The following is a 26,204-nucleotide window of genomic DNA, read 5'->3' on the forward strand; positions in this document are numbered from 1 at the left end:
TATTGGTTCTGGTCCTGTATGTATGTAGTAATCTTGGTTCTGGTCCTGTATGTATGTAGTTATCTTGGTTCTGGTCCTGTATGTATGCAGTCATCTTGGTTCTGGTCCTGTATGTATGCAGTCATCTTGGTTCTGGTCCTGTATGTATGCAGTCATCTTGGTTCTGGTCCTGTATGTATGTAGTAATCTTGGTTCTGGTCCTGTATGTATGTAGTCATCTTGGTTCTGGTCCTGTATGTATGCAGTCATCTTGGTTCTGGTCCTGTATGTATGCAGTCATCTTGGTTCTGGTCCTGTATGTATGTAGTCATCTTGGTTCTGGTCCTGTATGTATGTAGTAATCTTGGTTCTGGTCCTGTATGTATGTAGTCATCTTGGTTCTGGTCCTGTATGTATGTAGTCATTTTGGTTCTGGTCCTGTATGTATGCAGTCATCTTGGTTCTGGTCATGTATGTATGCAGTCATCTTGGTTCTGGTCCTGTATGTATGCAGTCATCTTGGTTCTGGTCCTGTATGTATGAAGTCATCTTGGTTCTGGTCCTGTATGTATGCAGTCATCTTGGTTCTGGTCCTGTATGTATGAAGTCATCTTGGTTCTGGTCCTGTATGTATGCAGTCATCTTGGTTCTGGTCCTGTATGTATGCAGTCATCTTGGTTCTGGTCCTGTATGTATGAAGTCATCTTGGTTCTGGTCCTGTATGTATGCAGTCATCTTGGTTCTGGTCCTGTATGTATGCAGTCATCTTGGTTCTGGTCCTGTATGTATGAAGTCATCTTGGTTCTGGTCCTGTATGTATGAAGTCATCTTGGTTCTGGTCCTGTATGTATGTAGTAATCCTGGTTCTGGTCCTATATGTATGTAGTAATCATAGTTTTGGTCTTGTATCTATATAGTAATGTTGGTTCTGGTCCTGTATCTATGTAGTAATCTTGGTTCTGGTCCTGTATGTATGCAGTCATCTTGGTTCTGGTCCTGTATGTATGCAGTCATCTTGGTTCTGGTCCTGTATGTATGTAGTAATCTTGGTTCTGGTCCTGTATGTATGTAGTCATCTTGGTTCTGGTCCTGTATGTATGTAGTCATCTTGGTTCTGGTCCTGTATGTATGCAGTCATCTTGGTTCTGGTCCTGTATGTATGTAGTAATCTTGGTTCTGGTCCTGTATGTATGCAGTCATCTTGGTTCTGGTCCTGTATGTATGTATTCAACTTGGTTCTGGTCCTGTATGTATGTAGTCATCTTGGTTCTGGTCCTGTATGTATGTAGTCATCTTGGTTCTGGTCCTGTATGTATGCAGTCATCTTGGTTCTGGTCCTGTATGTATGCAGTCATCTTGGTTCTGGTCCTGTATGTATGCAGTCATCTTGGTTCTGGTCCTGTATGTATGTAGTAATCTTGGTTCTGGTCCTGTATGTATGCAGTCATCTTGGTTCTGGTCCTGTATGTATGTAGTCATCTTGGTTCTGGTCCTGTATGTATGCAGTCATCTTGGTTCTGGTCCTGTATGTATGTAGTAATCTTGGTTCTGGTCATGTATGTATGTAGTAATCTTGGTTCTGGTCCTGTATGTATGCAGTCATCTTGGATCTGGTCCAGTATGTATGTAGTCGTCTTGGTTCTGGTCCTGTATGTATGCAGTCATCTTGGTTCTGGTCCTGTATGTATGCAGTAATCTTGGTTCTGGTCCTGTATGTATGCAGTCATCTTGGTTCTGGTCCTGTATGTATGAAGTCATCTTGGTTCTGGTCCTGTATGTATGTAGTAATCTTGGTTCTGGTCCTGTATGTATGCAGTCATCTTGGTTCTGGTCCTGTATGTATGTAGTCATCTTGGTTCTGGTCCTGTATGTATGCAGTCATCTTGGTTCTGGTCATGTATGTATGTAGTAAGCTTGGTTCTGGTCCTGTATGTATGCAGTCATCTTGGTTCTGGTCCTGTATGTATGCAGTCATCTTGGTTCTGGTCCTGTATGTATGTAGTAATCTTGGTTCTGGTCCTGTATGTATGTAGTAATCTTGGTTCTGGTCCTGTATGTATGCAGTCATCTTGGTTCTGGTCCTGTATGTATGCAGTCATCTTGGTTCTGGTCCTGTATGTATGCAGTCATCTTGGTTCTGGTCCTGTATGTATGCAGTCATCTTGGTTCTGGTCCTGTATGTATGTAGTCATCTTGGTTCTGGTCCTGTATGTATGTATTCAACTTGGTTCTGGTCCTGTATGTATGTAGTCATCTTGGTTCTGGTCCTGTATGTATGTAGTCATCTTGGTTCTGGTCCTGTATGTATGCAGTCATCTTGGTTCTGGTCCTGTATGTATGTAGTAATCTTGGTTCTGGTCCTGTATGTATGCAGTCATCTTGGTTCTGGTCCTGTATGTATGTATTCAACTTGGTTCTGGTCCTGTATGTATGTAGTCATCTTGGTTCTGGTCCTGTATGTATGTAGTCATCTTGGTTCTGGTCCTGTATGTATGTAGTAATCTTGGTTCTGGTCCTGTATGTATGCAGTCATCTTGGTTCTGGTCCTGTATGTATGCAGTCATCTTGGTTCTGGTCCTGTATGTATGCAGTCATCTTGGTTCTGGTCCTGTATGTATGCAGTCATCTTGGTTCTGGTCCTGTATGTATGTAGTCATCTTGGTTCTGGTCCTGTATGTATGTATTCAACTTGGTTCTGGTCCTGTATGTATGTAGTCATCTTGGTTCTGGTCCTGTATGTATGTAGTCATCTTGGTTCTGGTCCTGTATGTATGCAGTCATCTTGGTTCTGGTCCTGTATGTATGTATTCAACTTGGTTCTGGTCCTGTATGTATGTAGTCATCTTGGTTCTGGTCCTGTATGTATGTAGTCATCTTGGTTCTGGTCCTGTATGTATGTAGTAATCTTGGTTCTGGTCCTGTATGTATGTAGTTATCTTGGTTCTGGTACTGTATGCAGTCATCTTGGTTCTGGTCCTGTATGTATGTAGTTATCTTGGTTCTGGTCCTGTATGTATGTAGTCATCTTGGTTCTGGTCCTGTATGTATGTAGTCATCTTGGTTCTGGTCCTGTATGTATGTAGTCATCTTGGTTCTGGTCCTGTATGTATGTAGTTATCTTGGTTCTGGTCCTGTACCTCCGCTAGATATCATGATAATCACGTATTCTCAGCGCAGCACCTACCTCCAGCCTGTAAGGTGATGTGGCCACTAGATGGCAGCGTAAGACCCCTGAATCCCGCACTTCCCACAATCCTCCACTGATGGAATGTTTCCCATCCTCGGAAATCGCCCAAAATATCCGCGATGCAATAAATATTCAAATCGTCGCAGCCGTAAAAGCGAAATCTGAGCAGAAAATTGTCCAGATCAATTCCAGCGCCGTCTCGGTATTTCCATGAATTATTGGGGCGGCGGCGGGTGACCGGACCTTTACCCCGGTGACCCCAGTGTCGCTCACATTATGGCTGCAATAACGCGGCGAGCACATCGTGGTCAGGGCGGTCACCGGAGCCACGGGTCACACGGCCGCCGCCAAATCACCGGAGAATCATTTATTAAAGGTGAAAGCGATTATTGAGACGCCGCGTCTCCTCCAATCACAGGACACCGGGAGAAGCTCCCAGGAAACGGGGCGCAGACCCCCCCATCATCAGCCCATGGAGGAGCACCCCCAACTACAACTCCCAGGGATAGGAGTATGAGCACTCCCATCATCCACACATAGATATCCAGCAGGTTAGGGGGGGGCACTACTACTCCCATCATCCACACATAGATATCCGCCCTGGCGCTGCCTATAGGGGGTGTAGATACAGAGCGGCACCAGGTCCAGGAGGGCACTACTACTTCCATCATCCACACATAGATATCCGCCCTGGCGCTGCCCACAGGGGATGTAGATACAGAGAGGCACCAGGTCCTGGAGGGCACTACTACTCCCATCATCCACACATAGATATCCGCCCTGGCGCTGCCCGGAGGGGGTGTACCTATAGAGCGGCACCAGGTCCTGGAGGGCACTACTACTTCCATCATCCACACATAGATATCCGCCCTGGCGCTGCCCGGAGGGGGTGTACCTATAGAGCGGCACCAGGTCCTGGAGGGCACTACTACTCCCATCATCCACACATAGATATCCGCCCTGGCGCTGCCCGGAGGGGGTGTACCTATAGAGCGGCACCAGGTCCTGGAGGGCACTACTACTCCCATCATCCACACATAGATATCCGCCCTGGCGCTGCCCGGAGGGGGTGTACCTATAGAGCGGCACCAGGTCCTGGAGGGCACTACTACTCCCATCATCCACACATAGATATCGGCCCTGGCGCTGCCCGGAGGGGGTATAGCTACAGAGCGGCACCAGGTGCGGGAGGGCACTACTACTCCCATCATCCATACATAAATATCCGCCCTGGCGCTGCCCGGAGGGGGTATAGCTATAGAGTGGCACCAGGTGCGGGAGGGCACTACTACTCCCATCATCCACCTATAGATATCCGCCCTGGCGCTGCCCGGAGGGGGTGTAGCTACAGAGAGGCACCAGGTCCTGGAGGGCACTACTACTCCCATCATCCACACATAGATATCGGCCCTGGCGCTGCCCGGAGGGGGTATAGCTATAGAGTGGCACCAGGTGCGGGAGGGCACTACAACTCCCATCATCCACACATAGATATCCACCAGGTTCGGGAGGGCACTACAACTCCCAGCAGACTGAGAGCATTGATCAGGACCAGGCCGCCCATCATTTACACATACATATCTATCATAGGGTGTCCTGTGCTGTCCAGGGGGGTGTACCTAGGTCCTGAGTCATGGGGGGGCCCATTAGTGGTGGACACTACAACTCCCAGCAGACTGAGCATTGGTGAGGACTGGGCCGCCCATCATCTATATGTAGGTATCCATCGCTGGGTGAGACACCAGGTCCTCGGGGCACTATATGTAGTGGAGACTACAACTCCCAGCGGACTGAGAGCATTGATCTGGACTGGGACACCCATCATCTGTGGGTAGATATCATCCACAGGGGCTATAGAGTGCGCCGGGTCATGTGGGGTCCAGGGGCACTACAACCCCCAGCAGGCAGCAGCAGCAGCGGCGGCTCGGAGTTACATGGTAGGAGTTGGGTTGTTGGGCGCGCTCCCTCCGCCGGCCTCTAGATGGCAGCAATGAGCTGAGCGCAGACACAAACTGCCCAAAGTTTTGGTAGTTCCGGAGCTAATGAGCGGAATGTGACAGCGCTAATCCGATAAATGATGAGGATCGTAGTCCTGCAGGATCCGCGGATAAATTATCATTCATTCTGACTTTATTTATATCAAGAATCTGGCAAAGCGCGTATTTTATTATTTCCGTCCTCTCGCTGATCGCAGGACTCGTTAGGGCTGACAAATTGATGGCTCCGTAACCGCGTCCCGACTCCGCATCCAATCTGCACAGAGAATTTTTTTGTATTTTTATTTTTTTAAGGTAAAAGAAATGTAAATTCTACGAGCGACGAAAATCTGAGAAAAAAACCTCCGAATCGGGAAAAGTTTCCATTAATGAAAGTTTCTGCTTCACAAGGCTCCGCCCCTTGTGTCCTGCGACTCCTCCCACTTGTCTCATCTCTTGATCACGGTTTATGCACTTTCTTTGTATCAAGTTTTAAAAGAGAGTCTAGAGGGAGGAGCTGAGCCTAGACAAGGAGGGTGTGGGGGAGGAGCTGAGCCTAGACAAGGCGGGTGTGAGGGAGGAGCTGAGCCTAGACAAGGCGGGTGTGGGGGAGGAGCTGAGCCTAGACAAGGCGGGTGTGGGGGAGGAGCTGAGCCTAGACAAGGAGGGTGTGGGGGAGGAGCTGAGCCTAGACAAGGCGGGTGTGGGGGAGGAGCTGAGCCTAGACAAGGCGGGTGTGAGGGAGGAGCTGAGCCTAGACAAGGAGGGTGTGGGGGAGGAGCTGAGCCTAGACAAGGCGGGTGTGAGGGAGGAGCTGAGCCTAGACAAGGCGGGTGTGAGGGAGGAGCTGAGCCTAGACAAGGCGGGTGTGGGGGAGGAGCTGAGCCTAGACAAGGCGGGTGTGGGGGAGGAGCTGAGCCTAGACAAGGCGGGTGTGGGGGAGGAGCTGAGCCTAGACAAGGCGGGTGTGGGGGAGGAGCTGAGCCTAGACAAGGCGGGTGTGGGGGAGGAGCTGAGCCTAGACAAGGCGGGTGTGGGGGAGGAGCTGAGCCTAGACAAGGCGGGGAGTGGGGGAGGAGCTGAGCCTAGACAAGGCGGGTGTGGGGGAGGAGCTGAGCCTAGACAAGGCGGGTGTGAGGGAGGAGCTGAGCCTAGACAAGGCGGGTGTGGGGGAGGAGCTGAGCCTAGACAAGGAGGGTGTGGGGGAGGAGCTGAGCCTAGACAAGGCGGGTGTGGGGGAGGAGCTGAGCCTAGACAAGGCGGGTGTGGGGGAGGAGCTGAGCCTAGACAAGGCGGGTGTGGGGGAGGAGCTGAGCCTAGACAAGGCGGGTATGGGGGAGGAGCTGAGCCTAGACAAGGCGGGTAAGGGGGAGGAGCTGAGCCTAGACAAGGCGGGTGTGGGGGAGGAGCTGAGCCTAGACAAGGCGGGTGTGGGGGAGGAGCTGAGCCTAGACAAGGCGGGTGTGGGGGAGGAGCTGAGCCGAGACAAGGCGGGTGTGGGGGAGGAGCTGAGCCGAGACAAGGCGGGTGTGGGGGAGGAGCTGAGCCTAGACAAGGCGGGTGTGGGGGAGGAGCTGAGCCTAGACAAGGCGGGTGTGGGGGAGGAGCTGAGCCAAGACAAGGCGGGTGTGGGGGAGGAGCTGAGCCTAGACAAGGCGGGAATGGGGGAGGAGCTGAGACTAGACAAGGCGGGAATGGGGGAGGAGCTGAGCCTAGACAAGGCGAGTGTGGGGGAGGAGCTGAGCCTAGACAAGGCGGGTATGGGGGAGGAGCTGAGCCTAGACAAGGCGGGTGAGTCTCTACACATGGTGCCCCCCCTCCCGGACATGGTGCCGCTCCTGGATCTGATGCCCCCCCTCCTGGACATGGTGCCCCCCCTCCTGCACATGGTGCCGCTCCTGGATCTGATGCCCCCCCTCCTGGACATGGTGCCCCCCCTCCTGCACATGGCGCCCCCCTCCTGCACAAGGTGCCCCCCCCTTCTGCACACTGTGCCCCCCCCTCCTGGACACGGTGCTCCCCTCTCCTGCACATGGTGCCCCCCTCCTGCACATGGCGCCCCCCTCCTGCACAAGGTGCCCCCCCCTTCTGCACACTGTGCCCCCCCCTCCTGGACACGGTGCTCCCCTCTCCTGCACATGGTGCCCTCCTCCTGGACATGGTGCCCTCCTCCTGCACACGGTGCCCCCCCTCCTGGACACGGTGCCCCCCTCTCCTGCACATGGTGCCCTCCTCCTGGACATGGTGCCCCTCCTCCTGGACATGGTGCCCCCCCTCCTGGACATGGTGCCCCCCCTCCTCCTGGACATGGTGCCCCCTCCTCCTGGACATGGTGCCCTCCTGCTGCACACGGTGCCCCCTCCTGGACATAGTGCCCTCCTCCTGGACATGGTGCCCTCCTCCTGGACATGGTGCCCTCCTCCTGGACATGGTGCGCCTCCTGGACATGTTGCCCCCCCCTGGACCTGGTGCCCCCCCCCCCTGGACATGGTGCCCTCCCCTCCTGGACATGGTACCCCCCCTCCTGGACATGGTGCCCCCCCTCCTGGACCTGGTGCCCTCCCCTCCTGGACCTGGTGCGCCTCCTGGACATGTTGCCCCCCCCCTGGACCTGGTGCCCCCCCCCCCCCCCCCCTGGACATGGTGCACTCCCCTCCTGGACATGGTACCCCCCCTCCTGGACATGGTGCCCTCCCCTCCTGGACCTGGTGCCCCCCCTCCTGGACCTGGTGCCCCCCCTCCTGGACATGGTGCTCCCCCTCCTCCTGGACATGATGCCCCCCCTCCTGGACACGGTGCCCCCCTTCCTGCACATGGTGCCCCCCCTCCTGGACATGGTGCCCCCCCTCCTGCACATGGTGCCCTTCTCCTGGATATGGTGCCCCCTCCTGGACATGGTGCCCCCCCTCCTGGACATGGTGCCCCCCCTCCTGGACATGATGCCCCTCCTCCTGGACATGGTGCCCCCCCTCCTGCACATGGTGCCCCCCCTCCTGGACACGGTGCCCCCCCCTCCTGGACATGGTGCCCCCCCTCCTGGACATGATGCCCCCCCCCTGGACATGATGCCCCCCGTCCTGGACCTGGTGCCCCGGTGCTGCAGCAGATGAGGGGTGCGGGCTCATTGTTCCCCTGGATTTGGCAGCGCTCCCTCCCCAGTCTTGGTTGATCAGCTGCCGGGGCTGCGACAATTATCATCTGGCAGAACTGCGAGCGGCGGAGAATTGGCAGCAGGAAGGTGACGCTCAGTCCTGCGCCCTCCGGACAAGAGCAAAGAATATCCTGCACCCACTATGTGCCAAACACAGGACAAGGGGGCAGGAGGAGACCCCCAACAAGAGAGAGAGATAGGAGATAGATAGATAGGAGATAGATAGATAGGAGATAGATAGATGGATAGATAGGAGATAGATAGATAGATAGGAGATAGATAGATAGGAGATAGATAGATAGATAGATAGATAGATAGGAGATAGATAGATAGGAGATAGATAGATAGGAGATAGATAGATAGATAGATAGATAGGAGATAGATAGATAGATAGATAGATAGGAGATAGATGGATAGATAGATAGATAGATAGATAGGAGATAGATAGGAGATAGGAGATAGGAGATAGATAGATAGAAGATAGATAGATAGATAGATAGATAGGAGATAGATAGATAGGAGATAGATAGATAGATAGACAGGAGATAGATAGATAGGAGATAGATAGATAGATAGATAGATAGATAGATAGGAGATAGATAGATAGATAGATAGATAGATAGATAGATAGATAGATAGATAGATAGATAGATAGGAGAGAGATAGATAGGAGATAGATAGATAGATATGAGATAGATAGATAGATAGATAGATAGGAGATAGATAGATAGGAGATAGATAGATAGGAGATAGATAGATAGGAGATAGATAGATAGATAGATAGATAGATAGATAGATAGATAGATAGATAGATAGGAGATAGATAGATAGATAGATAGATAGATAGATAGATAGGAGATAGATAGATAGATAGGAGATAGATAGATAGATAGATAGATAGATAGATAGATAGATAGATAGATAGATAGAAGATAGATAGGAGATAGATAGATAGATAGATAGGAGATAGATAGACAGGAGATAGATAGATAGGAGATAGATAGATAGATAGATAGGAGATAGATAGATAGATAGATAGATAGATAGATAGGAGAGAGATAGATAGATAGGAGATAGATAGGAGATAGATAGATAGGAGATAGATAGGAGATAGATAGATAGATAGATAGATAGGAGATAGATAGATAGGAGATAGATAGATAGGAGATAGATAGATAGATAGATAAAGTTTCAAAAACTGGCAGCACTCCGAATGATAGATAGATAGGAGATAGATAGATAGATAGATAGATAGATAGATAGAAGATAGATAGATAGATAGGAGATAGATAGATAGATAGATAGATAGGAGATAGATAGATAGATAGATAGATAGGAGATAGATAGATAGATAGATAGGAGATAGATAGATAGATAGATAGATAGGAGATAGATAGATAGATAGATAGATAGGAGATAGATAGATAGATAGATAGGAGATAGATAGATAGATAGATAGATAGGAGATAGATAGATAGATAGATAGGAGATAGATAGATAGGAGATAGATAGATAGGAGATAGATAGATTGATAGATAGATAGATAGATAGATAGATAGATAGGAGATAGATAGGAGATAGATAGATAGATAGATAGATAGGAGATAGATAGATAGGAAATGTGAGAGGTAGTCACAGCCCCACCCCCTGCCTGTATATCCTGTGTGAGAGGTAGTCACAGCCCCGCCCCCTGCCTGTATATCCTGTGTGAGAGGTAGTCACAGCCCCGCCCCCTGCCTGTATATCCTGTGAGAGGTAGTCACAGCCCCGCCCCCTGCCTGTATATCCTGTGTGAGAGGTAGCCCCGCCCCCTGCCTGTATATCCTGTGTGAGAGGTAGTCACAGCCCCGCCCCCTGCCTGTATATCCTGTGTGACAGGTAGTCACAGCCCCACCCCCTGCCTGTATATCCTGTGTGAGAGGTAGTCACAGCCCCGCCCCCTGCCTGTATATCCTGTGTGAGAGGTAGTCACAGCCCCGCCCCTGCCTGTATATCCTGTGTGAGAGGTAGTCACAGCCCCGCCCCCTGCCTGTATATCCTGTGTGAGAGGTAGTCACAGCCCCGGCCCCTGCCTGTATATCCTGTGTGAGAGGTAGTCACAGCCCGCCCCCTGCCTGTATATCCTGTGTGAGAGGTGGTCACAGCCCCGCCCCCTGCCTGTATATCCTGTGTGAGAGGTAGTCCCAGCCACTCCCCCTGCCTGTATATCCTGTGTGAGAGGTAGTCACAGCCCCGCCCCCTTCCTGTATATCCTGTGTGAGAGGTAGTCACAGCCCCGCCCCCTGCCTGTATATCCTGTGTGAGAGGTAGTCACAGCCCCGCCCCCTGCCTGTATATCCTGTGTGGGAGGTAGTCACAGCCCCGCCCCCTGCCTGTATATCCTGTGTGAGAGGTAGTCACAGCCCCGCCCCCTGCCTGTATATCCTGTGTGAGAGGTAGTCACAGCCCCGCCCCCTGCCTGTATATCCTGTGTGGGAGGTAGTCACAGCCCCGCCCCCTGCCTGTATATCCTGTGTGAGAGGTAGTCACAGCCCCGCCCCCTGCCTGTATATCCTGTGTGAGAGGTAGTCACAGCCCCGCCCCCTGCCTGTATATCCTGTGTGGGAGGTAGTCACAGCCCCGCCCCCTGCCTGTATATCCTGTGTGAGAGGTAGTCACAGCCCCGCCCCCTGCCTGTATGTCCTGTGTGAGAGGTAGTCACAGCCCCGCCCCCTGCCTGTATATCCTGTGTGAGAGGTAGTCACAGCCCCGCCCCCTGCCTGTATATCCTGTGTGAGAGGTAGTCACAGCCCCGGCCCCTGCCTGTATATCCTGTGTGAGAGGTAGTCACAGCCCGCCCCCTGCCTGTATATCCTGTGTGAGAGGTAGTCACAGCCCCGGCCCCTGCCTGTATATCCTGTGTGAGAGGTAGTCACAGCCCGCCCCCTGCCTGTATATCCTGTGTGAGAGGTAGTCACAGCCCCGCCCCCTGCCTGTATATCCTGTGTGAGGTAGTCACAGCCCCGCCCCCTGCCTGTATATCCTGTGTGAGAGGTAGTCACAGCCCCGCCCCCTGCCTGTATATCCTGTGTGAGAGGTAGTCACAGCCCCGCCCCCTGCCTGTATATCCTGTGTGAGAGGTAGTCACAGCCCCGCCCCCTGCCTGTATATCCTGTGTGAGAGGTAGTCACAGCCCCGCCCCCTGCCTGTATATCCTGTGTGGGAGGTAGTCACAGCCCCGCCCCCTGCCTGTATATCCTGTGTGAGAGGTAGTCACAGCCCCGCCCCCTGCCTGTATATCCTGTGTGAGGGGTAGTCATAGCCCCGCCCCTTGCCTGTATATCCTGTGTGATTGTAGTCACAGCCCCGCCCCCTGCCTGTATATCCTGTGTGAGAGGTAGTCACAGCCCGCCCCCTGCCTGTATATCCTGTGTGAGAGGTGGTCACAGCCCCGCCCCCTGCCTGTATATCCTGTGTGAGAGGTAGTCACAGCCCCGCCCCCTTCCTGTATATCCTGTGTGAGAGGTAGTCACAGCCCCGCCCCCTGCCTGTATATCCTGTGTGAGAGGTAGTCACAGCCCCGCCCCCTGCCTGTATATCCTGTGTGAGAGGTAGTCACAGCCCCGCCCCCTGCCTGTATATCCTGTGTGAGAGGTGGTCACAGCCCCGCCCCCTGCCTTTATATCCTGTGTGAGAGGTGGTCACAGCCCCGCCCCCTGCCTGTATATCCTGTGTGAGAGGTAGTCACAGCCCCGCCCCCTGCCTGTATATCCTGTGTGAGAGGTAGTCACAGCCCCGCCCCCTGCCTGTATATCCTGTGTGAGAGGTAGTCACAGCCCCGCCCCCTGCCTGTATATCCTGTGTGGGAGGTAGTCACAGCCCCGCCCCCTGCCTGTATATCCTGTGTGGGAGGTAGTCACAGCCCCGCCCTCTGCCTGTATATCCTGTGTGGGAGGTAGTCACAGCCCCGCCCCCTGCCTGTATATCCTGTGTGGGAGGTAGTCACAGCCCCGCCCCCTGCCTGTATATCCTGTGTGAGAGGTAGTCACAGCCCCGCCCCCTGCCTGTATATCCTGTGTGAGAGATAGTCACAGCCCCGCCCCCTGCCTGTATATCCTGTGGGGGAGGTAGTCACAGCCCCGCCACCTCTAGCTAGGAGTTGTGGTGGAGATGAGTCGGTCGTTGTGTTTTTACCTTACAGATTTGACATTTGCGGTGACTTTGTATTTTGCTGGTTATGTGGCAGCTGCTGGTGTCACCTGATGCCACGTACGTGTCTGCCGCTCGCAGTCTCCCATAGCGATATATTAATAGCAGAATCAGGAGGATTGTTCTTCCATCAGAAAGACACATGAAGGAGCCGGCGTATCCCTGGACGCACACTACATACATGATAATAATGTCTGGATGGCCACCTGGAGGCGCCACCTGTCAGGGAGGCAGATGCACAACTTCAAGAACAAAGATCCACGTCTGACCAGAAGGTTTCATCCTCTAGTCACAACCAAAGCTGCTGCTCCATCAGGTCTTCCTGTGGACTCACCATTCCCTGTACTCCACATCTGCTGAACTGTGATTATATCCAGAGCTGTACTCACAATTCTGCTGTTCAATATTGTCTTATAACTTCAGTTATACCAATCTTAATTATTATTGCTCTCCTATTACTTTACAATAGATACACAAAGCCAATCTAGATGATGAAAGTATGCGGGATGTAGAGCTGTTAATGATTTAATCCAGACAATGATTTCTGTCTAATTGTGCAGGACTGTGCAACTGTGACTGTAGGGAGAGGATAGAGAGGACTGTGCAGCTGTGACTGTAGGGATGGATAGAGAGGACTGTGCAGCTGTGACTGTAGGGAGAGGATAGAGAGAACTGTGCAGCTGTGACTGTAGGGACGGAAAGAGAGAACTATGCAACTGTGACTGTACGGAGAGGATAGAGAGGACTGTGCAGTTGTGACTGTAGGGAGGGATAGAGGGAACTGTGCAGCTGTGACAGTAGGCAGGAGAGAGAGAACTATGCAGCTGTGACTGTAGGAAAGAATAGAGAGAAATATGCAGCTGTGACTTTAGGGAGGGGATAGAGAGGACTGTGCAGCTTCGACTGTAGGGAGAGGATAGAGAGGACTGTGCAGCTGTTACTATAGGGAGGGGATAGAGAGGACTGTGAAGCTGTGACTGTAGTGAGGGGATAGAGAGAACTGTGCAGCTGTGATTGTAGGGACGGGATATAGGGATGAGATAGAGAGGATTGTGCAGCTGTTACTGTAGAGAGGGGAAAGAGAGGACTGTTCAGCTGTGACTGTAGTGAGGGGATAGAGAGAACTGTGCAGCTGTGACCTGTGACTAAAGGGACGGGATATAGGGATGAGATAGAGAGAATTGTGCAGCTGTTACTGTAGAGAGGGGAAAGAGAGGACTGTTCAGCTGTGACTGTAGTGAGGGGATAGAGAGAACTGTGCAGCTGTGACTGTAGGGACAGGATAGAGAGGACTGTGAAGCTGTGACTGTAGGGAGGGGATAGAAAGAACTGTGCAGCTGTGACAGTAGGGAGGAGAGAGAGATCTGTGCAGCTGTGACTGTAGGAAAGAATAGAGAGAACTATGCAGCTGTGACTTTAGGGAGGGGATAGAGAGGACTATGCAGCTTCGACTGTAAGGAGAGGATAGAGAGGACTGTGCAGCTGTTACTGTAGGGAGGGGATAGAGAGGACTGTGAAGATGGGAATGTAGGGAGTGGGGAGAGGACTAAGCAGCTGTGACTGTAAGGAGGGATAGAGAGGACTTTGCAGCTGTGACTGTAGGGAATGGATAGACAGGACTGTGCAGCTGTGACTGAATGGAGGGGGATAGAGGGGACTGTGCAGCTGTGACTGTAGGGACGTGATACAGAGGACTGTGCAGTTGTGACAGTAGGAAGGGATAGAGGGAAATGTGAAGCTGTGACTTCAGGGAGAGGAAAGAGAGGACTGTGCAGTTGTGACTGTAGGGAGGGATAGATAGAACTGTGCAGCTGTGACTGTAGGGAGGGATAGAGAGGACTGTGCAGCTGTGACAGTAGGGAGGTATAGATAGAACTGTGCAGCTGTGACTGTAGGGAGGGATAGAGAGGACTGTGCAGCTGTGACTGTAGGGACGGATAGAGAGAACTGTGCAACTGTGACTGTAGGGACGGATAGAGAGGACTTTGCAGCTGTGACCGTTGGGATGGATAGAGAAAACTTTGCAGCTGTGCCTGTAGGGAGGGGATAGAGAGGACTGTGCAGCTGTGACTGTAGGGGCAGATAGAGAGAACTGTGCAACTGTGACTGTAGGGAGAGGATAGAGATGACTGTGCAGCTGTGACTGCAGGGAGGGGATAGAGGGAACTGTGCAGCTGTGAGTATAGGGATGGGATAGAGAGGACTGTGCAGCTATGACTGTAGGGAAGAGATCGAGAGAACTGTGCAGCTGTGACTATAGGGACGAGATAGAGAGAACTGTGCAGCTGTGACTGTATTGAGGGGATAGAGAGGACTGTTCAGCTGTGACTGTAGGGTGGGGATAGAGGGAACTGTGCAGCTGTGTGTGTAGGAACGGGATAGAGAGGACTGTGAAGCTGTGACTGTAGGGAAGGGATAGAGAGAACTGTGCAGCTGTAATAGTAGGGAGGAGAGAGAGAGGACTGTGCAGCTGTGACTGTAGGAAAGAATAGAGAAAACTATGCAGCTGTGATTTTAGGGAGGGGATAGAGAGGACTGTGCAGCTTTGACTGTAGGGAGGGGATAGAGAGGACTGTGAAGCTGGGAATGTAGGAAGTGGATAGAGGACTGTGCAGCTGTGACTGTAGGGAGGGAATAGAGAGGACTGTGCAGCTGTGACTGTAGGGATGGATAGAGAGGACTGTGCATTTGTGACTGTAGGTAGAGGATAGAGAGGATTGTGCAGCTGTGACTGTAGGGAGGAGAGAGAGAGGACTGTGCAGCTGTGACTGTATGAAAGAATAGAGAAAACTATGCAGCTGTGACTTTAGGGAGGGGATAGAGAGGACTGTGCAGCTTTGACTGTAGGGAGGGGATAGAGAGGACTGTGAAGCTGGGAATGTAGGAAGTGGATAGAGGACTGTGCAGCTGTGACGGTAGGGAGGGAATAGAGAGGACTGTGCAGCTGTGACTGTAGGGATGGATAGAGAGGACTGTGCAGCTTTGACTGTAGGGAGGGGATACAGAGGACTGTGCAGTTGTGACTGTAGGGAGGGGATAGAGAGGACTGTGCAGCTTTGACTGTAGGGAGGGGATAGAGAGAACTGTGTAGCTGCAACTGTAAGGAGGCCAGAGAGGACTGTGCAGCTTTGACTGTAGTGGATATAAGTGACTGCACAGCTGTGACTATAAGGAGAGAAGAGAAGACTTGCAGCTGTGACTGTAGTGATGGCGTAGAGGGGATTGTGCACCTGTGTCTGTAGAGAGGACTGTGCAGATGAGACTTTAGGGAGAGGAAAGTTTGTGCTGTGCATCTGTGGCTGCAGGCAGGGGATAGAGAGGACTGTACAGCTGTGACTTTAGAGTAGGATATAGGGGGCTGTGCACGTGTGACTGTAGGGAGGAGATAGAGACACCTGTGGATCTGTGAATTTGGGGAGAAGAAAGAGAAGACTGTACAAATGTGATTGTAAGGAGGGATAGAGAGAACTGTCACTGTGACTGTATGGAAAAGACAGAGCAAACGATACAACCTTGACTATGAGAACTGTGCAGCTGCAACTGTGGGGAAGAGATAAAGAGGACTTCGTTTCTGTGACTGTACAAGGAATAGAGAGAACTGTGCAGCTGTGACTTTAGCCAGATGATAGATGTGACTGTGAAGCTGTTACTAAAGGGAGGAGAGAAAGGCAGCTGTTATTATCGGGCTGGGAGAAAGGATAGAGAGAACTGTGCCACTGTGACTGTAGAGAAAGGATAGAGAGGACAGTTGCTGTAACTATAACGAGGTGAAGAATAGGACTCAAATGTGACTATAGAGATGTAATAATGAGAACTGTTCAGCTGTGACTGTAGGGAGGATATAGAGAGGACTCTGCAGCTGTGACTGTAGGGAGGATATAGAGAGGACTGTGCAGCTGTGACTGTAGGGAGGATATAGAGAGGACTCTGCAGCTGTGACTGTAGGGAGGATATAGAGAGGACTGTGCAGCTGTGACTGTAGGGAGGATATAGAGAGGACTGTGCAGCTGTGATTGTGGGGAGGTCATATAGAGGACTATGCAGCTGTGACTGTAGGAAGGGTATAGAGAGGACTGTGCAGCTGTGACTGTAAAGATGGGATAGAGAGGACATTCTAGTTATGACTGTAGGGAAAGGATAGATAGGACTTTGCAGCTGTGACTGTAAGAAGTAAATAGAGAGGACTGTGCAGCTGTGACTGTAGGGAGGGGAATGAGAGAACTCTGCAGCTGTGATTGTAAGCAGCACATAGAGAGGACTGTGCAGCTGTGACTGTAGGGAGGGGATAGAGAGGACTGTGCAGCTGTGATAATAAAGAGTGGATATAAAGGAAATTCTAGTTATTACTGTAGGGACAGGATAGTTGGGGCTGCATAGCTGTGATTATAAGCAGCAGATGGAGAGGACTGTGCAGCTGTGACTGGTGGGGGAGGGTAGAGAGGACTGTACAGCTGTGACTGGTGGGGGAGGATAGAGTCATTGTGACTACAGTGTGAGGATAGGGAGGCTTGTGCAACTGTAACTTTAGGGAAGGAGTAGAGAGAATTGTGTCATTGTGGCTACTGGGAGGGAATATGGAGGCCAGTGCTACTGTGACTTACTGTGTGTACAGCTGAGAGGGGATATACAGGAATTTGCTGCTGTGATTCTATGGAAGGGACAGTGAGGAAATTCTATGCTATAAGGAGGAAATAAAGAGAATTGTGCAGCTGTGACTGTAGAAATTGAGTAAAGAGGACTCTGCAGTATTGACTTAGGGTTTACAGAGGACTGTACATTTGTGATTGTGGGGAGGGGATAGAGAGGACTGAGAAGCTGTGACTGTTGGCCAAGGATATAGAGTACTTTGTATCTGACTGTAGGGAGGGAATAGATAGGACTGTGCAACTGTAACTTTGTTTAGATGTTAGAGAGGATTGTGCAGCTGTGACTGTAGGGAAAGGATAGAGAGGACTGTGCAGCTGTGACTGTAGGAATGGAAGAGAGAGAACTGTACAGCCATGAATGTAGTGAGGGGAAAGAGAGGACTATGCAGCAGTGACTGTAGGGAGGGGATACAGAGGACTGTAAAGCTGTGACTTTAGGGATGGAAGAGAGAGGATTGTGCAGCTGTGACTGTAGGGAGGGGATAGAGAGGACTGTGCAGCTGTTACTGAAGGGAGAGCATAGAGAAGGCAGTGCAGCTGTGACTGTAGGGAGAGTATACAGAGGACTGTATAGTTGTGATTTTAGGGATGGAAGAGAGAGGACTGTGCAGCTGTGACTGTAGGGAGGGGATAGAGAGGACTGTGCAGCTGTGACTGAAGGGAGAGCATAGAGAGGGCAGTGCAGCTGTGACTGTATGGAGCGATGTAGAGGACTGTGAAGCTGTCACTTTAGGGAGCAATAGTGAGGACAGTGCAGATGTTACTGGACAGTGGCGACAGAGAGGACTGTGCCGCTATGACTTTAGGAATGGGATAGAAAGGACTTTGCAGCAGTGACTGTAGGGAGGGGATAGAGAGGACTGTGCAGCTGTGACTGTAGGGAGGGACAGAGAGGACTGTGCAGCTGTGACTGTAGGGTGAGATAGAGAGAACTGTGCAGCTGTGACTGTAGGGAGAGGATAGAGAGGACTGCGCATCTGGGACTCTGTAGGGAGGGAATAGAGAGAACTGTGCAGCTGTGACTGTAGGGAGGGATAGAGAGGACTGCGCAACTGTGACTGTAGGGAGGAATAGAGAGGACTATGCAGCTGTGACTGCAGGAAGCGGGATAGAGAGGACTGTGCAGCTGTGACTGTAGGGAGGGACAGAGGACTGTGCAGCTGAGACTGTAGGGAGGGATAGAGAGCACTGTGCAGCTGTGACTCTGTAGGGAGAATTAGAGAGGATTGTGCAGCTGGGACTGTAGGGAAGGAATACAGAGGAATGTGCAGTGGTGACTGTAGCGAGGGGATAGAGAGGACTGTGCAGCTGTGACTGTAGGGAGGGGATAGAGAGGACTGTGCAGCTGTGACTGTAGGGAGGGATAGAGAGGACTGTGCAGCTGTGACTGTAGGTAGAGGATAGAGAGGATTGTGCAGCTGTGACTGTAGGGAGGGGATAGAGGGGACTGTGCATTTGTGACTGTAGGTAGAGGATAGAGAGGATTGTGCAGCTGTGACTGTAGGGAGGGGATAGAGAGGACTGTGCAGCTGTGACTGTAGGGAGTGATAGAGAGGACTGTGCAGCTGTGACTGTAGGGAGGGATAGAGAGGACTGTGCAGCTGTGACTGTAGGTAGAGGATAGAGAGGATTGTGCAGCTGTGACTGTAGGGAGGGGATAGAGAGGACTGTGCATTTGTGACTGTAGGTAGAGGATAGAGAGGATTGTGCAGCTGTGACTGTAGGGAGGGGATAGAGAGGACTGTGCATTTGTGACTGTAGGTAGAGGATAGAGAGGATTGTGCAGCTGTGACTGTAGGGAGGGGATAGAGAGGACTGTGCAGCTGTGACTGTAGGGAGGGGATAGAGAGGACTGTACAGCTGTGACTGTAGGTAGAGGATAGAGAGGACTGTACAGCTGTGACTGTAGGGAGGGATAGAGAGGACTGTGCAGCTGTGACTGTAGGTAGAGGATATAGAGAATTGTGCAGCTGTGACTGTAGGTAGGGGATAGAGAGGACTGTACAGCTGTGACTGTAGGGAGGGATAGAGAGGACTGTGCAGCTGTGACTGTAGGTAGAGGATAGAGAGGATTGTGCAGCTGTGACTGTAGGGAGGGGATAGAGAGGATTGTGCAGCTGTGACTGTAGGTAGGGGATAGAGAGGACTGTGCATTTGTGACTGTAGGGAGGGGATAGAGAGGACTGTACAGCTGTGACTGTAGGGAGAGGATAGAGAGGACTGTGCAGCTGTGACTGTAGGGAGAGGATAGAGAGGACTGTGCAGCTGTGACTGTACCACTGCACAGTTCTCTTTATGATAAGGTTATATACCAGATCCTCCTATCATGTTGTGATGACACAGGGGTCTCTGTCTGTAGTAAAGGTTTGTTCCTAATATTGGTTTCCGTTTTCCAGAATGGAACTTTTTTGGAAAGTTACCACAGAAGATTTTCAATATTTGCAGTAGTTTTCGTCTGGCGAGGGTCCGCCTGGTCTCTGTCGTGCTCTTGGGGTAACGTCTTGCACCTCCCCCGCAGTCTGAGTCCCTCATCTGCATATTAGTCTCATTAGAGGCTTTGTTGCCACTTTTGCAGCCTCCGGGGGAGTTTTTGGGCTGCTGTTCCTTTCAGGGAGGAGCGCGGGGGGCGTCTAATACAAAGGATCTGAAAAACGTAAATGTGATATAATGAGGGCGACGCCAACCGCTATAATGAGGCTCCGGTAATGAAGCACAACATGGAGGGTCCGGCCGCCGCTCCTAATCAGCCGTCTGCCGGGGCGCAGTCCGACTTTCATGTCCACGGGGATCGTCAGAGGCTCCACAATTACGTTAAGGTTCAGCAACTTTTAAAGGGACGTTATTAGGGTGACGATGGAAGCAACTGGTGACCACCGGTACAAGTCGGGGTCCATCATCCTGCCCCATGCACCAAAATTACACCAAAAAACCCCATATAGTAGTAATACTCCACCATAGTGCTCAATACAGCAGTACTCCACCATAGTGCCCCATACAGCAGTACTCCACCATAGTGCTCCATACAGCAGTACTCCACCATAGTGCCCCATACAGCAGTACTCCACCATAGTGCTCCATACAGCAGTACTCCACCATAGTGCTCCATACAGCAGTACTCCACCATAGTGCTCCATACAGGAGAACTCCACCATAGTGCCCCATACAGCAGTACTCCACCATAGTGCTCCATACAGCAGTACTCCACCATAGTGCTCCATACAGCAGTTCTCCACCATAGTGACCCATACAGCTATACTCCACCATAGTGCCCCATACAGCAGTACTCCACCATAGTGCTCCATACAGCAGTACTCCACCATAGTGCTCCATACAGCAGTTCTCCACCATAGTGACCCATACAGCAGTACTCCACCATAGTGCCCCATACAGCAGTACTCCACCATAGTGCTCCATACAGCAGTACACCACCATAGTGCTCAATACAGCAGTACTCCACCATAGTGCCCCATACAGCAGTACTCCACCATAGTGCTCCATACAGCAGTACTCCACCATAGTGCCCCATACAGCAGTACTCCACCATAGTGCTCCATACAGCAGTACTCCACCATAGTGCTCCATACAGCAGTACTCCACCATAGTGCTCCATACAGCAGTACTCCACCATAGTGCCCCATACAGCAGTACTCCACCATAGTGCTCCATACAGCAGTACTCCACCATAGTGCTCCATACAGCAGTACTCCACCATAGTGCCCCATACAGCAGTACTCCACCATAGTGCTCCATACAGCAGTACTCCACCATAGTGCCCCAAACAGCAGAACTCCACCATAGTGCCCCATACAGCAGTACTCCACCATAGTGCTTCATACAGCAATACTCCACCATAGTGCTCCATACAGCAGTACTCCACCACAGCGCTCCATACAGCAGTACTCCACCATAGTGCTCCATACAGCAGTACTCCACCACAGTGCTCCATACAGCAGTACTCCACCATAGTGCTCCATACAGCAGTACTCCACCATAGCGCTCCATACAGCAGTACTCCACCATAGTGCTCCATACAGCAGTACTCCACCATAGTGCCCCATACAGCAGTACTCCGCCATAGTGCCCCATACAGCAGTACTCCACCATAGTACTCCATACAGCAGTACTCCACCATAGTGCCCCATACATCAGTACTCCACCACAGTGCTCCATACAGCAGTACTCCACCATAGTGCTCCATACAGCAGTACTCCACCATAGTACTCCATAGAGCAGTATTCCACCATAGTGCTCCATACAGCAGTACTCCACCATAGTGCTCCATACAGCAATACTCCACCATAGTGCTCCATACAGCAGTACTCCACCATAGTGCTTCATACAGCAGTACTCCACCATAGTGCATCATACAGTAGTACTCCACCATAGTGCTCCATACAGCAGTACTCCACCATAGTGCTCCATACAGCAGTACTCCACCATAGTGTTCCATACAGCAGTACTCCACCATAGTGCTCCATACAGCAGTACTCCACCATAGTGCTCCATACAGCAATACTCCACCATAGTGCTCCACACAGCAGTACTCCACCACAGTGCTCCATACAGCAGTACTCCACCATAGTGCTCCATACAGCAGTACTCCACCATAGTGCTCCATACAGCAGTACTCCACCATAGTGCCCCATACAGCAGTACTCCACCATAGTGCCCCACACAGCAGTTCTCCACCATAGTGCCCCATACAGCAGTACTCCACCATAGTGCTCCATACAGCAATACTCCACCATAGTGCCCCATACAGCATTACTCCACCATAGTGCTCCATACAGCAGTACTCCACCATAGTGCTCCATACAGCAGTACTCCACCATAGTGCTCCATACAGCAGTTCTCCACCATAGTGACCCATACAGCAGTACTCCACCATAGTACTCCATACAGCAGTACCCCACCATAGCGCTCTATACAGCAGTACTCCACCATAGTGCTCCATACAGCAGTACTCCACCATAGTGCTCCATACAGCAGTACTCCACCATAGTGCTCCATACAGCAGTACTCCACCATAGTGCCCCATACAGCAATTCTCCACCATAGTGCTCCATACAGCAGTACTCCACCATAGCGCCCCATACAGCAGTACTCCACCATAGTGCCCCTTACAGCAGTACTCCACCATAGTGCTCCATACAGCAGTACTCCACCATAGTGCTCCATACAGCAGTACTCCACCATAGTGCCCCACACAGCAGTTCTCCACCATAGTGCCCCACACTCCACCATAGTGCCCCATACAGCAGTACTCAACCATAGTGCCCCATACAGCAGTACTCCACCATAGCGCTCCATACAGCAGTGCTCCACCATAGTGCCCCATAAAGCAGTACTCCAACATAGTGCTCCATACAGCAGTACTCCACCATAGTGCCCCATACAGCAATTCTCCACCATAGTGCTCCATACAGCAGTACTCCACATAGTGCCCCATACAGTAGTACTCCACCATAGTGCTTCATACAGCAGTACTCCACCATAGTGCACCATACAGTAGTACTCCACCATAGTGCTCCATACAGCAGTACTCCACCATAGTGCTCCATACAGCAGTACTCCACCATAGCGTTCCATACAGCAGTACTCCACCATAGTGCTCCATACAGCAGTACTCCACCATAGTGCTCCATACAGCAGTACTCCACCATAATGCTCCATACAGCAGTACTCCACCATAGTGCTCCATACAGCAGTACTCCACCATAGTGCTCCATACAGCAGTACTCCACCATAGTGCTCCATACAGCAGTACTCCACCATAGTGCTCCATACAGCAGTACTCCACCATAGTGACCCATACAGCAGTACTCCACCATAGTGCTCCATACAGCAGTACTCCACCATAGTGCCCCATACAGCAGTACTCCACCATAGTGCCCCATACAGCAGTACTCCACCATAGTGCCCCATACAGCAGTACTCCACCATAGTGCTCCATACAGCAATACTCCACCATAGTGCCCCATACAGCATTACTCCACCATAGTGCTCCATACAGCAGTACTCCACCATAGTGCTCCATACAGCAGTACTCCACCATAGTGCTCCATACAGCAGTACTCCACCATAGTGACCCATACAGCAGTACTCCACCATAGTACTCCATACAGCAGTACTCCACCATAGCGCTCTATACAGCAGTACTCCACCATAGTGCTCCATACAGCAGTACTCCACCATAGTGCTCCATACAGCAGTACTCCACCATAGTGCCCCATACAGCAATTCTCCACCATAGTGCTCCATACAGCAGTACTCCACCATAGCGCCCCATACAGCAGTACTCCACCATAGTGCCCCATACAGTAGTACTCCACCATAGTGCTCCATACAGCAGTACTCCACCATAGTGCTCCATACAGCAGTACTCCACCATAGTGCTCCATACAGCAGTACTCCACCATAGTGCCCCACACAGCAGTTCTCCACCATAGTGCCCCACACTCCACCATAGTGCTCCATACAGCAGTACTCCACCATAGTGCTCCATACAGCAGTACTCCACCATAGTGCCCCACACAGAAGTTCTCCACCATAGTGCCCCACACTCCACCATAGTGCCCCATACAGCAGTACTCCACCATAGTGCCCCATACAGCAGTACTCCACCATAGCGCTCCATACAGCAGTGCTCCACCATAGTGCCCCATAAAGCAGTACTCCAACATAGTGCTTGCTCCATACAGCAGTACTCCACCATAGTGCTCCATACAGCAGTACTCCACCATAGCGCACCATACAGCAGTACTCCACCATAGTGCCCCATACAGCAATGCTCCACCATAGTGCCCCATACAGCAGTGCTGCACCATAGTGCTCCATACAGCAGTACTCCACCATAGTGCTCCATACAGCAGTACTCCACCATAGTGCTTCATAGAGCAGGACTCCACCATAGTGCTCCATACAGCAGTACTCCACCATAGTGCTCCATACAGCAGTACTCCACCATAGTGCCCCATAGAGCAGTACTCCACCATAGTGCCCCATACAGCAGTACTCCACCATAGTGCCCCACACAGCAGTACTCCACCATAGTGCCCCACACAGCAGTACTCCACCATAGTGCCCCATACAGCAGTACTCCACCATAGTGCTCCATACAGCAGTACTCCACCAAAGTGCCCCATACAGCAGTACTCCACCATAGTGCTCCATCCAGCAGTACTCCACCATAGTGCTCCATACAGCAGTACTCCACCATAGTGCTCCATACAGCAGTACTCCACCATAGTGCCCCATACAGAAGTACTGCACCATAGTGCTTCATACAGCAGTACACCACCATAGTGCTCCATACAGCAGCACTCCACCATAGTGCTCCATACAGCAGTACTCCACCATAGTGCTCCATACAGCAGTACTCCACCATAGTGCTCCATACAGCAGTACTCCACCATAGTGCCCCATACAGCAGTACTCCACCATAGTGCTCCATACAGCAGTACTCCACCATAGTGCTCCATACAGCAGTACTCCACCATAGTGCCCCACACAGCAGTTCTCCACCATAGTGCCCCACACTCCACTATAGTGCTCCATACAGCAGTACTCCACCATAGTGCTCCATACAGCAGTACTCCACCATAGTGCCCCACACAGCAGTTCTCCACCATAGTGCCCCACACTCCACCATAGTGCCCCATACAGCAGTACTCCACCATAGTGCTCCATACAGCAGTACTCCACCATAGCGCTCCATACAGCAGTGCTCCACCATAGTGCCCCATAAAGCAGTACTCCAACATAGTGCTTGCTCCATACAGCAGTACTCCACCATAGCGCACCATACAGCAGTACTCCACCATAGTGCCCCATACAGCAATACTCCACCATAGTGCCCCATACAGCAGTGCTGCACCATAGTGCTCCATACAGCAGTACTCCACCATAGTGCTCCATACAGCAGTACTCCACCATAGTGCTTCATACAGCAGTACTCCACCATAGTGCTCCATACAGCAGTACTCCACCATAGTGCTCCATACAGCAGTACTCCACCATAGTGCCCCATACAGCAGTACTCCACCATAGTGCCCCATACAGCAGTACTCCACCATAGTGCCCCACACAGCAGTACTCCACCATAGTGCCCCACACAGCAGTACTCCACCATAGTGCCCCATACAGCAGTACTCCACCATAGTGCTCCATACAGCAGTACTCCACCAAAGTGCCCCATACAGCAGTACTCCACCATAGTGCTCCATACAGCAGTACTCCACCATAGTGCTCCATACAGCAGTACTCCACCATAGTGCTCCATACAGCAGTACTCCACCATAGTGCCCCATACAGCAGTACTGCACCATAGTGCTTCATACAGCAGTACTCCACCATAGTGCTCCATACAGCAGCACTCCACCATAGTGCTCCATACAGCAGTACTCCACCATAGTGCTCCATACAGCAGTACTCCACCATAGTGCTCCATACCGTAGTACTCCACCATAGTGCTCCATACAGCAGTACTCCACCATAGTGCCCCATACAGCAGTACTCCACCATAGTGCTCCATACAGCAGTACTCCACCATAGTGCTCCATACAGCAGTACTCCACCATAGTGCTCCATACAGCAGTACTCCACCATTGTGCTCCATACAGCAGTACTCCACCATAGTGCTCCATACAGCAATACTCCACCATAGTGCTCCATACAGCAGTACTCCACCATAGTGCCCCATACAGCAGTACTCCAGCATAGCGCTCCATACAGCAGTACTCCACCATAGTGCTCCATACAGCAGTACTCCACCATAGTGCTCCATACAGCAGTACTCCACCATTGTGCTCCATACAGCAGTACTCCACCATAGTGCTCCATACAGCTATACTCCACCATAGTGCTCCATACAGCAGTACTCCACCATAGTGCCCCATACAGCAGTACTCCAGCATAGTGCTCCATACAGCAGTACTCCACCATAGTGCTCCATACAGCAGTACTCCACCATAGTGCTCCATACAGCAGTACTCCACCATAGTGCTCCATACAGCAGTACTCCACCATAGTGACCCATACAGCAGTACTGCACCATAGTGCTCCATACAGCAGTACTC

The sequence above is a fragment of the Engystomops pustulosus genome, chromosome 4, assembly GCF_040894005.1.
Source record: "Engystomops pustulosus chromosome 4, aEngPut4.maternal, whole genome shotgun sequence".
In the NCBI taxonomy this organism is placed as follows: domain Eukaryota; kingdom Metazoa; phylum Chordata; class Amphibia; order Anura; family Leptodactylidae; genus Engystomops; species Engystomops pustulosus.